General features: G+C 42.0%; 1 protein-coding gene across 9 annotated transcripts in view; it reads left to right on the top strand.

Moving 5' to 3' along the window:
* Positions 1–13,807, top strand: part of CSGALNACT1 (chondroitin sulfate N-acetylgalactosaminyltransferase 1) — a 394,288-nt gene that overhangs the window by 54,001 nt on the left and 326,480 nt on the right. For 4 of the 9 annotated variants that reach the window (XM_049866767.1, XM_049866770.1, XM_049866771.1 and 1 more), the window contains exons 2-3: positions 4,685–4,790; positions 8,719–8,873. The exons of 1 other annotated variant lie outside the window; for it this stretch is intronic. The gene's annotated coding sequence lies outside the window, so the exon portion shown is untranslated. Of the gene's footprint in view, positions 1–4,684; positions 4,791–6,888; positions 8,660–8,718; positions 8,878–13,807 lie in introns of those variants that run through there. 4 more of the 9 variants (XM_049866775.1, XM_049866769.1, XM_049866768.1 and 1 more) reach the window with 3 other exon arrangements.

The raw sequence follows: 13,807 nt of genomic DNA, 5'->3' as shown, positions 1-13,807 counted from the left end.
CTGTGAGCCTGGCAGAACAATATGAGAGAGCGTAAAGGACAGAGGAGGATCAGTCCTGTGCAAACTTCTTCTGTGGTTTATATGGGTGCCCATTCAGCAGAACCTTCCCTCATTGCTGCTGTGAGGCGCTGGCAGCGATGGGTAGATCACTAGGTGCTTGGAGTACACTGCTGTTGCTGTAATGTGTGGCCTTTTCTGAAAGGATGTGGGGAAGACCACACCCTCCTCCCTCTGCCAAACGCATTGTGTGACTACTATCCTATGACCACAGAGAGTTTACGTCAGGGGATAGTGTTTTGTGGTTCTAGTGGCCTCAATGTTCAGCATGAGCAGAATCACTGTGAAACCACTTGTTATGGATTGAGTTGCATCCCCCAAAATATGTGCCAGAATCCTAACCCAAATATCTGTAGATGTAATCCTGTTTGGGAATAGGGTTTTCTTGGTTATGTTAATGAGGGCATTATCCATGTAGGGTGTGTCCAAAACCTAATCACTGCTGAGTTATAAGGAGCAGAGTAGACACGGAGACAAATGAGCACAAACAGGGAAAGAGAGATGCCTTGCGAAGATAACAGAGAACTGAGGAATGCTGGGGCTACAGAAGCTGCGCTGAAGGCACCGGTGAAAAGTAAGTCTCCAGTAATTAACAGAATACCAGTGGAGATGTTTCAACAAACAAAAGTGGAAGCACTCCCTTCGCTATGCCAAGAAATTTAGAAGACAGCTACCTGACCAACCAGCTGGAAGAGATCCATATTTGTACCCATTCCAAAGAAAAGTGATCCAACAGAATGTGGAAATTATTAAACAATATCATAAATATCACACACAAGTAAAATTTTGCTGAAGATCATTCAAAAGCAGTCGCAGCAGTACATCAACAGGGAGCTGCCAGAAATTCAAGCCAGGTTCAGAAGAGGAAGTGAAATAAGAGATAGCATTGCTAATGTCAGATGGATCATGGCTGAAAGCAGAGAATACCAGAAATATGTTTACCTGGGTTTTATCGGCTGTGCAGAGGCATTGGACTGTGTGGATCATAACAAATTATGGGTAACATTGCCAAGAATGAAAATTCCAGAACACTTAATTGTGCTCATGTGGAACCTGTACATAGACCAAGAGGCAGTCCTTCAAACAGAACAAGGGGATACTATGGGTTTAAAGTCAGGAAAAGTGTGTCAGGGTTGTATCCTTTTACCGTACTTATTCAGTCTGTATACTGAGCAGATAATCTGAGAAGTTTGACTATATGAAGAACAGGGCATCAGGACTGGAGGAAGACTCATTAACAAGCTGTGATATGCAGATGACACAAGCTTGCTTGCTGAAAGTGAAGAGGACTTGAAGCACTTACTGATGAAGATCAAAAACCATAGCCTTCAATATGGATTACATCTCAACATAAAACAAAAATCCTCACAACTGGACCAGTAAACAACATCATGATAAATGGAGAAAAAATTGACATTGTCAAGGACTTCATTTTACTTGGATCCACAATCAACGTTCATGGAAGCAGCAGTCAAGAAATCGAGCGGTGCCTTGCATTGGGCAAATCTGCTGCAAAAGATCTCTTTAAAATGTTAAAAGTCAAAGATGTCACTTTAAGAACTAAGATGTACCTGACCCAAGACATGGTATTTTCAACCGCCTCATACACATGTGAAAGCCAGACAATGAATAAGGTAGACCGAAGAAGTGATGTCTTTGAATTATGATGTTGGCAAAGAATATTGACTATACCACGGACTGCCAGAAGAACAAACAAGTCTATCTTGGAAGAAGTACAGCCAGAATACGTATTAGAAGCAAGGATGGCGAGACTTCATCTCACATACTTTGGACATGTTATCAGGAGGGACCAGTCCCTGGAGAAGGACATCACGCTTGGTAAAGTGGAGCGTCAGTGAAAAAGAGGAAGACCCTTAAGGAGATAGATTGCCACAGTAGCTGCAGCAATGGGCTCAAGCATAAGAGTGATCATGAGGATGGCCCAGGACTGGGCAGTGTTTCCTTCTGTTGTATGTAGGGTCGCTATGAGTGGGAACTAACTCGATGACACCTGAAAACAACAATAGCAACAGAGCTGAGACGAGAACCTCCCCCCCGCAGATGACAGAACGCTTTCCCCTAGAGCTGGTGCCCTGAATTCAAACTTCTACCATCATGAACTGTGAGAAAATCAATTTCTGTTCTTTAATGTCACCCACTGTGGTATTTGTGCTACAGGAACACTAAGAAGCTAAGACATCCCTGCACAAATCCTCAGGCCCAGTGGGGCGGTGGGGCGGTGAGGGCTGGTGGAACAGCCTTTAGACATCGACACTTGAATGTGGACTTTGTCACTTATCAGTTAAATGACCTTCAGCAAGTGACTTAGTTTTTCTGAGGTTAAATTTCTTCATTAAAAAAATGCAGATGATAATATATATGCCTTTTAAGTGTGAGGTTTAAATTAGATTAAAAAAAATGCAAAACTAGGAGCATTGTGCCTGGGACTCTGTAAATGTTCGCTCCATTCCTTCTCTCTGCCAAAAATGACTATTTCTTAAAACAATAACTATGCAAAAAACTAATACCTGCATAGTGCTTATCGTATGCATTATCTCATTCAACCTTTGCACCAACCCTGTGAATTAAGTATTAGTTTTATTGCCATTTATCCCCACTGGGGCTTAACCGGTTAAGTCATTTGCCTAAGGCCACACGGCCACTGGAAGGAGGGACCGTGGCTCTAATATAGTATTGCCGTCAATACTGATTCATAGCGACCCTATAGGACAGAGTAGAAGTGCCCCATAGGGTTTCCGAGGCTGTAAATCTTTGCCCAAACAGACTGCCACATCTTTCTCCGGAGGAGCAGCTGGTAGGATTGAAGCACCAACCTTTCAATTGGCAGCAGAGTGCTTAACCACTGTGCCACAAGGGCTGCTTAATATAGGACTAAAAATGAAAAACAAACTCATTACCCACAAGTAGATTCCAACTTAGCGACCCTTTAGGATAGAGTAGAGCTGGAGAACTGCCCCATAGTTACTCATATAGAGTAGAACCATGAACTGTAAATACTTATGGAAGCTACTGCCACATCTCTCTCCCGTGAAGCGAGGCTGATGGGTTTAACTTCGGAACTTTCAGTTAGCAGCCGAGCACTTAACCACTGTGCCACTAAAAACCAAACCCAACCCATTGCCATCAAGTCAATTCCAACTCATAGCGACCCTAGGGACAGAGTAGAACTGCCCCATAGGATTTCCAATGCTGTGATCTTTACGGAAGCAGATCACCACATCTTTTTCCCATTTGAACCTCTGACCTTTCAGTTAGCAGCTGAACACTTTAACCGCTACGCCACGAGGGCTTCTTTAATATGGGACTAAAAACGAAACAAAACAAATCCATCAGCTGGGTCGATTCCGACTCATAGTGACCCTACAGGACAAAATAGAACTATCCCACAGAGTTTCCAAGGAGCACCTGGTGGATTTGAACTGCTCACCTTTTGGTTGGCAGCTGTAGCTCTTAATCACTATGCCACCAGGGTTTCCTAATATGGGACTATCCTTTATAATTACTACTATACACTGATAACTAGCAGAAAAGGATCAGTGGGACCCTAACCTGTGCTCTTGGTGTATTTTGAGGCTAGGGGAGAGTAGAAGGAGGTATAAAGGGGAAACAACAATTAAAAAGAAAAAAGGAAGAAGTTTGTACTATGTGATGGAAGAACAAATAGTTTTAATTGAGATACAAGATTAGCATGTATTTTTCTTCTTATAAAATAAGAAGAAAAATTCCCATCGTAGGAAGACCTTATATTCTAATAGGTGAGGTAAGAAATAAGTATTCTACCAGATGGAGACATGGTGGCACAGTGGTTAAGAGCTTGTTTGCTAACCAGAAGGTTGGCAGCTTGAATCCACCAGCTGCTTCTTGGAAACCCTGTGGGATAGTTCTACTCTGTCCTACAGGGTCACTGTGAGTTGGAATTAACTTGACGGCAATGGGTTTTGGTATTATTCTACCAGACAGAATGTGGTAAGTTCCAACCAGAGAGATATAAATGCAGTTCTCTGGAACACGAAGAAAGGGGAGTTGACTTAAGGATGGGGAAATGAATGTTCCTAATGCATGTGTAACATTTGAGATGGATTTATCGTTGTCTTTTTTAAATAATATTTTATTGTGTTTTTGGCGAAAGTTTACACAGTTTAGGTTCTCATTCAATAATTTCTACAGAAATTGTTCAGTGACATTGGTTACATTCCTCACAATGGGTGAACATTCTCATTTTTTCAGTTCTGGTTGTTCCATTTCCATTTATCTGTTTTCTCTGCCCCCTTACATTCTCATCTTTGTTTTAATCGTTGACCATGTAATAGGAAGCTCATTCTTTTTTTTTTTTTTTTAATTTTATTGTGCTTCAGGTGAAAGTTTATAGCTGAAGTTAATTTCTCATTCAAAAATTTATGTGCATATTGTTTTGTGACATTGGTTGCAATCCCCACAATGTGATAGCATGTGCTTCCTTTCCACCCCAGGTTACCTGTGTCCATTAGTCCAGTTCCTGTCCCTTCCTGCCTTCTCGTCCTGTTTTTTGATAGGAGTTGCCCATTTGGTCTATGTTTGACTGAATTAAGAAGCATGTTTCTCATGTGTGTTATCTTTTGTTTTATAGGCCTGCTAATCTTTGTTTGAAAAGTGGGCTTCCAGAACGGGCTCAGTTGTTGGCAGAGTGTTCGGGGGCCGTAGTCTTGGAGATTTCTCCAGTCTCTGTTAAACCAGTAAGTCTAGTCTTTTTTTGTGAATTTGAATTCTGTTCTACATTTTTATCCTGTTATGTCCAGAACTTTCTGTTGTGATCCCTACCAGAGTGGTCGTTGGTGGTAGCCGGGCACCATCTAGTTCTTCTGGTCCCAGGCTGGTGGAGTCTATGGGTCATGTGGCCCTTTAGTCCTTTGGGCTAGTATTTTCCTGGGTCTTTGTTTTCTTCATTCTCCTTTGCTCTGGATGGGATGGGACCAATAGATGTTATCAGATGGGTGGTGGCTGCACATGAGGTACACTGGCTGGGAATCAAACCTTGGTTTCCTTCATGGAAGGTGAGAATTCTACCACTGAACTACCACTGCCCACAATTTTAAGGTAGACTCTGGTGGTGCAATGGTTAAAGTGCTCAGTTGCTAACAGAAAGGTTGCTTATTTGAACCCACCAGGAACTCCAAGGGAGAAAAGACCTGACAGTCTGCTCTCATAAAGATTACAGCCTAGGAAACCATCTGAGACAGTTCTGCTCTGCCATATAGAATGCTGAGTCGGAATCGACTTGATAGCACACAGCAACAAAAACTGATGAATTAAAGATGTATATTGTAAACCTATGGCAAGTGCTGAAAATAATTGCTATACCAGAGGTCTGTACAGAGTACAGTGGAAACATAGTAAAGGAGTACCTAAGCATTTTTGATCCCATAAAGAAAACAGAAAAAGAACAGGCAGGGAGGTAGATGGACAGCTAGGAGAGACTACTCTTCCAGGAGCCAAGAGAAGAAAGCATTTCAGGCAGGAAGAAGGTAGTGTTAAGTGATGCAGAGAATTTGAGGAGAACGCAAATGATAGTGTCTACAAAACCCAGCGGTCAGACAGTCTCATTAGTACCCTTCCAGAGTGGTTTCCATAGAGACACCATTTTAACGAATGGTTGAATGTTGCCAAGATAGTGGAGGAATCTAGCATAGGTTGCTTTTTTTTTGTGTGTGCTTTAAGTGAAAGTTTACAAATCAAGTGAGTCTCTCACACAAAAACTTATATACACCTTGCTACATACTCCCAATTGCTCTCCCCCTAATGAGACAGCCCGCTCCCTCCCTCCCTCCACTCTTTCTTTTTGTGTCCATTTCGCCAGCTTTGAATCCCGTCTAGCCTCTCATCTCCCCGCCAGGCAGGAGATGCCAACATAGTCTCAAGGGTTCACCTGATCTAAGAAGCTCACTCCTCACCAGCATCCCTCTCCATCCCATTGTCCAGTCCAATCCCTATCTGAAAAGTTGGCTTTGGGAATGGTTCCTGTCCTGGGCCAACAGAAGGTCTGGGGGCCATGACCACCGGGGTCCTTCTAGTCTCAGTCAGACCATTAAGTCTGATCTTTTTATGAGAATTTGGGGTCTGCATCCCACTGTTCTCCTGCTTCCTCAGGGATTCTCTGTTTTGTTCCCTGTCAGGGCAGTCATCAATTGTAGCCCGGGACCATCTAGTTCTTCAGGTCTCAGGCTAATGTAGTCTCTGGTTTATGTGGCCCTTTCTGTCTCTTGGGCTTGTAATTACCTTGTGTCCTTGGTGTTCTTCATTCTCCTTTTGTCCAGGTGGCTTGAGACCAATTGATGGATCTTAGATGTCCGCTTGCTACTGTTTAATACTCCAGTTGCCACTCTCCAAAGTGGGATGCAGAATGTTTTCTTAATAGATTTTATTATGCCAGTTGCCTTAGATGTCCCCTGAAACCATGGTTCCTAGACCCCTGCCCCTGCTACGCTGGCCTTCGAAGCATTCAGTTTATTCAGGAAACTTTTTGCTTTTGGTTTAGTCCAGTTGTGCTGACCTTGCCTGTATTGTATGTTGTCTTTCCTGTCACCTAAAGTACTTCTTATCTACTATCTATTTAGTGAATACCCCTCTCCCACCCTCCCTCCCTCCCTCGTCTCGTAACCATCAAAGAATATTTTCTTCTCTGTTTAAACTATTTCTTGAGTTCTTATAACAGTGGTCTTATATAATATTTGCCCTTTTGCTACTGACTAATTTCATTCAACATAATGCCTTCCAGATTCCTCCATGTTATGAAATGTTTCACAGATTCATCACTGTTCTTTATCGATGTGTAGTATTCCATTGTGTGAATATACCATAATTTATTTATCCATTCATCCATTGATGGGCACCTTGGTTCCTTCCATCTTTTTGCCATTGTAAACAGTGCTGCAGTGAACATGGGTGTGGATATATCTGTTCATGTAAAGGCTCTTATTTCTCTAGGATATATATCAAGGAGTGGGATTGCTGGATCATATGGTAGTTCTATTTCTAGCTTTTTAAGGAAGCGCCAAATCAATTTCCAAAGTGGTTGTACCATTTTACATTCCCACCAGCAGCGTGTAAGTGTTCCAGTCTCTGCACAGCCTCTCTAACGTTTATTATTTTTTGGATTAATGCCAGAGCATAGGTTGCTTTTGAAAGAAAAATGTGAGACTCAGCTCCGTGGAGGGCTGCAGATGGGAAGGTGAAGGAGGAAAGGAAGTGGGAGGAAGTGCAGTTGTAGGAAGTTTCTGCGAGTTACCCAAAAGACAACAAAAGCTTAAAATTATTGGAGCAAGACATCGAAAGGAGTGGGAAGTAACTGGGTAAAGCTTATAGGGGGTGGAGTTAGCCTTTGAAAGGAGAATCAGCTCATTTTTAAAAGTCAGGATAGGAAGGCGGGATGTGAAGCTAGAGAACGCTTTGGATGACTCAGAGAAGAGCGATACTGAGGGAAGCTCATTCCAGAGGTCTTGCATCCTGTAAGTAAAGCAGGACACAGGTCTTCTGCAGAGTTAGAGAAGGCATTTCCTGAATATGTTCTATAGATTCCTTTCACTACGTCTTGTTTTTTCCTGTTTCTTTCAATTCCCTACTAAGTCTTTATCCCTGTTGACAAAATTTTCTTCCAGGGTAATCCACCTTTTCCTCTGAAGTCCACTGAAATGCTGCGTCCTTCATGAAACCTCCCATGAATTTCCCTCCTCACAGCTCTCTCTTTCATGCTTCCCAAACAAGTTATATCTCTTACCTGGCTGAATATCCCTGCTTGCCCAGGGTGACTCATCTGCCCGAGCGCAGAAATCATCTAACTCCTCCTTGAACCTTTCATACAAACCAGAGATGCTTCCTCGTGGAATGACTTAAGGTCAAATAAGCAAACACAAAACATCATTTGGAAATTTAGAGGAAACACAGGATAAAGGAGATATAGATATAGCAGTGGATGGAGACTAAGCAGGCGAGTTTTCTGAAAGAGACAGGATAGGGCATTTGATGGATGTGAGGAAAAGAGAACATTCCAGGCTGTTTATTGAAAGCATTATTTGTTTGTTTTGGAGAGTGAGAGAATAACTTTGCTTCCTTAAAATTATGTTTTTCTGAATGGTCTGAACAGGGCTTATCCAACAGCTGTTAAATCAGTCAGTTAAGGTTGTTGAATTAGTCGTTCACAGTTATGCTTGGGATGTTTCTTGCTAAGCTCTGCACTCTGCCCTCGGCATGTTTCTGGATATCCCACTTGCATTACTGTCTGAATAGAAGCACCTCAGTGAGACGGTCACCTGTCTTTCGTAAGATAGCAGAAATTGTCCGTCCATGCAATTTTCTTCAGTATCGTTTTGGCCAGGAAGGCAGTTTAAAAAAAAAAAAAAATGCACTCGTTGGTATTTCCGTTTTTTTTTTTTGTGGTGGTTGGAGAGCAGAGAGATGGTAGGACTGGGTGGAGATAAGGAAGAGTTGTGTGAGGTTGTTGTTAGGTTATGCTGAGCTCAGTAGACACTCAGCAGGTCCTACAGGATCACTTGGACTCTGGAGAACAAGTCTAGTGAATTTTTACAAACAGAGTACTCAGTGACTAGAGGTAAGCAGACTGACTTGAAAAGGCTGTCATTATAACCTCTCCTTGGTCCTTTTCTTCAGGCAGCTAAAACCTGCATAGGTGCGTTCCTGCTCTTACTGGTCCTGTGAAGTCGGGTGGAGCATAAAGGAAGGAGCATGAGTTTTGGTCTTATATCGCTCTGAGTTCCAACCCTGGATTCACCACTTACCACTTCTGGGATACTGGACAATTTCCAGTAGGTAACGGTGTAGAAATACTTACTTGTTGCCATTCAGCACAAAGGATTTGAGCTACTATGTTTAACTCAAAGTAAATGGAGATGGGGGATGATACCATCTTCAGGGTTATTGGGAAGACTCAATGTTCGAAGTGGCCAGCCCACTAGTGCCTGGCATGTTGAAGGTGCCCACATGCTGTTAGCTTCTCTTTTCTTGGTTTTTCAGCCACCACCAATCTGTCAGTGTGTCATACTGTGGTGGCTTGTGTGTTGCTGTGATGCTGGAAGCTCTGCCACTTGTATTTCAAATACCAGCTGGGTCACCCGTCCTAGACAGGTTTCAACGGAGCTTCCAGACTAATACAGCCCAGGGAGAAAGGCCTGGTGATCGACTTCCAAAAATTAGCCAGTGAAAACCTTATGATCACAGTAGATTATTGTCCAATATAGTACTGGAAAATGAACCCCGTAGGTTGGAAGGCACTCAAAATGCGCGGTGGCTGTAAAGTGGACCTGAGCATACCAACAATCGTGAAGATGGTGCAGGACTGGGCAAAGCTTTCATTCTACTGTACCAGGCGTTGCCGTAAGTTGCAGCTGATTTGACTGTAACTAACAATAACGACAGTGAAGTTTTACAGAGTGTGGGACTCCTTGGCAGACAGAGGTGAAATGACTGTCTGTGGGCATGCCACGTGCCAGCCTGGAATAGATCTTCCATTAGATAATATTGTGGAAAAGTCAATTGGTTCGAGTGGTGCTTTTGTCAGGCTCTGAGACGCCAACTCAGGATTACATTCTTCTACCCCAGAAGGCTTCAGGGTGTTACACTTTTCCTATTCTCTGTTCTTTTTATAGCCCAAATGTATTTGGCAATTAAACTTCCAAGAAAAATTATTTTTAAATCTAATAATAATGTGGATTTAGGGGTTTATACTATAAAAGCTTCTATACAAGTTTAAGTTTTATTTGCCATGTTTCTTTAAATAGACATCATGGTGTTGCAATCTATTACTTCTTACCATTCGGCACACTGGATTTGAGCTACTGTATTTCACCATCAAAGTAAACCCTCTTAAAATTTACTGTCGAAGTTGCTAGAATCTCTTCCTCTGCTTCTTTATCTACTTCCTCCCCCACCCCACCTTCCTGAAGGTGGGAAATATTTTCTCCTGCTGTAAAATTGATTGATAAAAATTTCAGGATGAAAATATCAGTTTTCAAACTTTTAGCTTCCTTTTTCTTTTTTTTCCGCCTCAGCACAACTCAGCTATCACTTTTGATGATTACTTGCTTTTTATTGGACTTGACTTAGCAAATAAGGGCTATGAATTATCTTTTAAAGACATACCAGAGCCTAACGTTGTATTCTCGTCTGATTTGAAAGCATAAATTAAGAAAAAAAAAAAAAGAGTAAGTAAAGGTTGACCAGAAATCTCTAAGTCAGCCAGAGCTGTGGTGGAGCTGTGAACCATGGAGCTAATCTTACTTGGAGATCAACCAGAGTATGGAGACTGTCTTCTTAATCCTTCTGGTAGTAGTTTCAGGAAAAACTCCAGAGCGGAACCAAAGGGGGCGATTCAATCGAATAAAAGAGGAGGATGTGAAATAGACGTTCTAGGAAGTACTTAACTGCACTCTCCTCAGCTCTTGTGTGTAAAATACACGGTTATATAAAAATATAACCGGAGCACAAACGCTAACGATGAATTCAGGAGCATTGCCACCAAAACTGGCAAACAGTAATGGTGAGAGAAATAATTATAGGGTTTCTGCCTCATTTAACACACTATGCAAGAAGTCTTAAAGATTTTTACCCTATACACACATCTCTTTTTTTTCCATAGAAAAAAAGCACTGAAGACCAATACAATGCTCATGTACCACTCCCTAGAATTAAGAAACATTAAGATTGTGTCATGTTTGCCTGAGATTTTTTTTTAATGAAAGAAAATATTTTTGATAAATGTACTCTTTGTACCACCCCCCCCTTCCCAGAGGAAACCACTGTGGTGAACTTGGCATGCTTCCTGTCACCAAGCACGTAGTCATCCTTAAAGGGACCTACTTCTTTTATAAGAACCATCCTTTTTTCAGATGATTTTACCACTTTATGATCTATGCCATAAAATAAACTAGATGGCTGGAGCAACCTTGCTGAACTGACTCTCAGCTCGTAGTTATTTCTTGACATGTGAATTATAAATGCAGTTCACTCCCCATGTATAGTCATGCTGTGTTAATTTTGTGCATTTTATGGACTGACAGAGACAATTGTGATTAATATATGGCTCTTTTTTTTTTTTTTTAACACTTTAAATCAGAAGTCAAAGAATTTTTAGGGCTGTGGATCAGCCGGGCTGTCTCCATGTTTTCCTGGAAGTATTCCTTAAGGAGGGAAAATCAAGCCTCCAGAGAGTAAATATTTCACATAGGATGTTGTACCTCCTTCTAGGGTGTGAAGTGAAATTAAGAAGTAATTAGTCTCTTGGGGGACAACTTAGTCAATTGGCCTGACATAGTTCACAAAGATAACGTCCTATATCCTAGTTTGGTGAGTATTGTCTGGGGTCTTAAAAGCTTGTGAGCAACCATCTAAAATACAACTATTGATCTCTACTCATATGGAGCAAGAGAGTATGAAGGAAATCAAAGGCTCAAAGAAGAAACTAGTCCATGGCACTAATAGCTCACGTGAACCACAGCCTCCTCTAACCTGAGACCAGAAGAACTAGATGGTGCCCAGCTACCACTGACCAGGGACACAATAGAAAACTGTAGAATAAAACTCAAATTCTTAACAAAGGCCAGATGTATTGGACCAATAGAGACTAGAGGAACTTTGAGACCATCATCCTAAGATACACTTTAAACTTGGAATTGAAGCTAGTTCTTCAGGTCACTTTAAGTCAGATAATAGCTTGGCTTATAAAATAAGCCATATCACCCATAAGTAATGTGCTTCCTTAAACAATTAACTTTATGATACCAAAAGGTCAACATTTACCCCAAAGCAAAGATGGGAAGGCAAGGAGGGGAAGGGAAGCTAGGTCAATGGAAACAGAACAAAGAGAATGGAAATAATGAGCATGCTGACACATTGTAGAAATTGTAACCAACGTCACGGAACAATTTGTATAAAAATTGTTAAAAGGGTAGCTAATTTGCTGTGTAAACTTTCACCTAAAACACAATAAAATATTAAAAAAAAAAAGTAATTAGTCACTTGTACCTACTGTGGGCCCACTGTCTGAACTAACCTGCACTCCATTTTTGGTCTGTTTTGCTGACTGGAGCAAATATTCCGAAATGGGCTTTCAGAAAGGAAGACATAGGCAGTGGAGTGCCCTAGAACTCTGTCCTGAGCCCACTTACACGCTCTTATGTGTGGTGGTCCTGAAGCCTGGCTGTGCATTAGAAATGCCTGCAGAGCCTGGACAACTCCCTAGGCCCAGGCTGCATCCCAGACAATTACATCAGCGTCTCTAGAGGTCAGACTTAAGCCTCAGGAGTGCACAAGGCAGTGTGCAGCCACGGTGAGAATCACAGTTGTAAAGCCGTTCAGCCATCCTAGCCTTTTTGTTTCTTAAACTCACCCTCAAGGGCTTTCCAGTCCCAGGAGCACTTGCTATTCCCTCTGCCTGAACCACTTTTTTCTCTTGGTTCAAATCTTATCTCCTCAGAGAGGCCTTCCTTGACCAGCTTATCAAAAACAGTCCCCCACACCTCACCTGCAGACCCGTGACTCATGGTGACCCCACGAACAATGGAAGGAAATGCTGCCTGGTCCTGTGCCGTCCCCATGATGGACTGGTTGTGGATCGGACTGTTGCATTCCAGAGGGTTTCTATTGGTTAATTTTTGAAAGTAGGTCACCAGGCCTCTCTTCCTCATCTGTTTTCATGTGGAAGCTCTGCTGAAACCTGCTCAGCATCATGGTCGTATTTGTTGTTGTGTGCACCATAAATAGCAACATGCAAACCTCCACTGACAGATTGAGGTGCATCGACTGGGAATCAAATTTGCATTTCCTGCATGGAAGGTGAGAATTCTATCATTGAATGACCAATGCCTCTAATCGTAGCATGTTGCTGTTTGCTGTCCAGTCGATCCCAACTCATAGCATCCCTATAGGACAGAGTAGAGCTGCCCCTATAGGTTTCCAAGGCTGTAATTTTTATAGATGCAGATTGCCACATCTTTCTCTCACGGAGCTGCTGATGGTTTTGAACCACTGACCTTTCAGTTAGCAGCTGAGCACTTAACCATTGCACCACCAAGACTGCTTCACCGTAGTGTAGCACCCTGTTTATTTTCTTCCTTGCATTTAGGGTAATTTAAAATTGTCTGTTAATTTGTTTGCTTGTTTATTTTCTTCCCTTACCGTTCACTAGAATGTAAGCGCGCTGAGGGCAGGAACTTGCTTGTCTTGCTTATAACTGTATTCCTGGTGCCTAGACAGTGACTGGCATAATACAGTAAAACCCGTGAAAGCTAGAACATATGTAAGGTGGAAACCTATCATTAATAGAGAACAGTAAGAGAGTGATAACTGCACCCTGTCAAAGGTGGAAAACTTGCAAGACCTGGAAAAACAAGGCAGTCTGTTGATTTCCAGCTCTCACAGGTTTCACTGCACATACATTTAAGATATTTGTCAAATAAGAAAGAATTATAATATAAAGATGAATAGAAAGAATTATAAAGATGCACTGAAGGACCACTGAGCATAAGTTTAAGTCCTTTTTGTAAGATGTAAAGAAGAGCTAACTTCCGTTCTGAAAAGATGTACCTATCTTTTGGTAGTTTAAATCAGATCATACAGCCACATATCCTGAAATCCAGCCCTGGCTCTATTTTCTGATTGTGCCTGTTGGCATAGTGGTTAAGAGTGCAGGCTGCTAACCAAAAGGTCAGCAGTTCGAATTCACCAGGTGCTCCTTGGAAACCCT

Source organism: Elephas maximus, chromosome 22 (genome assembly GCF_024166365.1).
Source record: "Elephas maximus indicus isolate mEleMax1 chromosome 22, mEleMax1 primary haplotype, whole genome shotgun sequence".
In the NCBI taxonomy this organism is placed as follows: domain Eukaryota; kingdom Metazoa; phylum Chordata; class Mammalia; order Proboscidea; family Elephantidae; genus Elephas; species Elephas maximus.
Note: the sequence above shows the minus strand (reverse complement) of the source record. Positions and strands in the feature narration are given on the sequence as shown.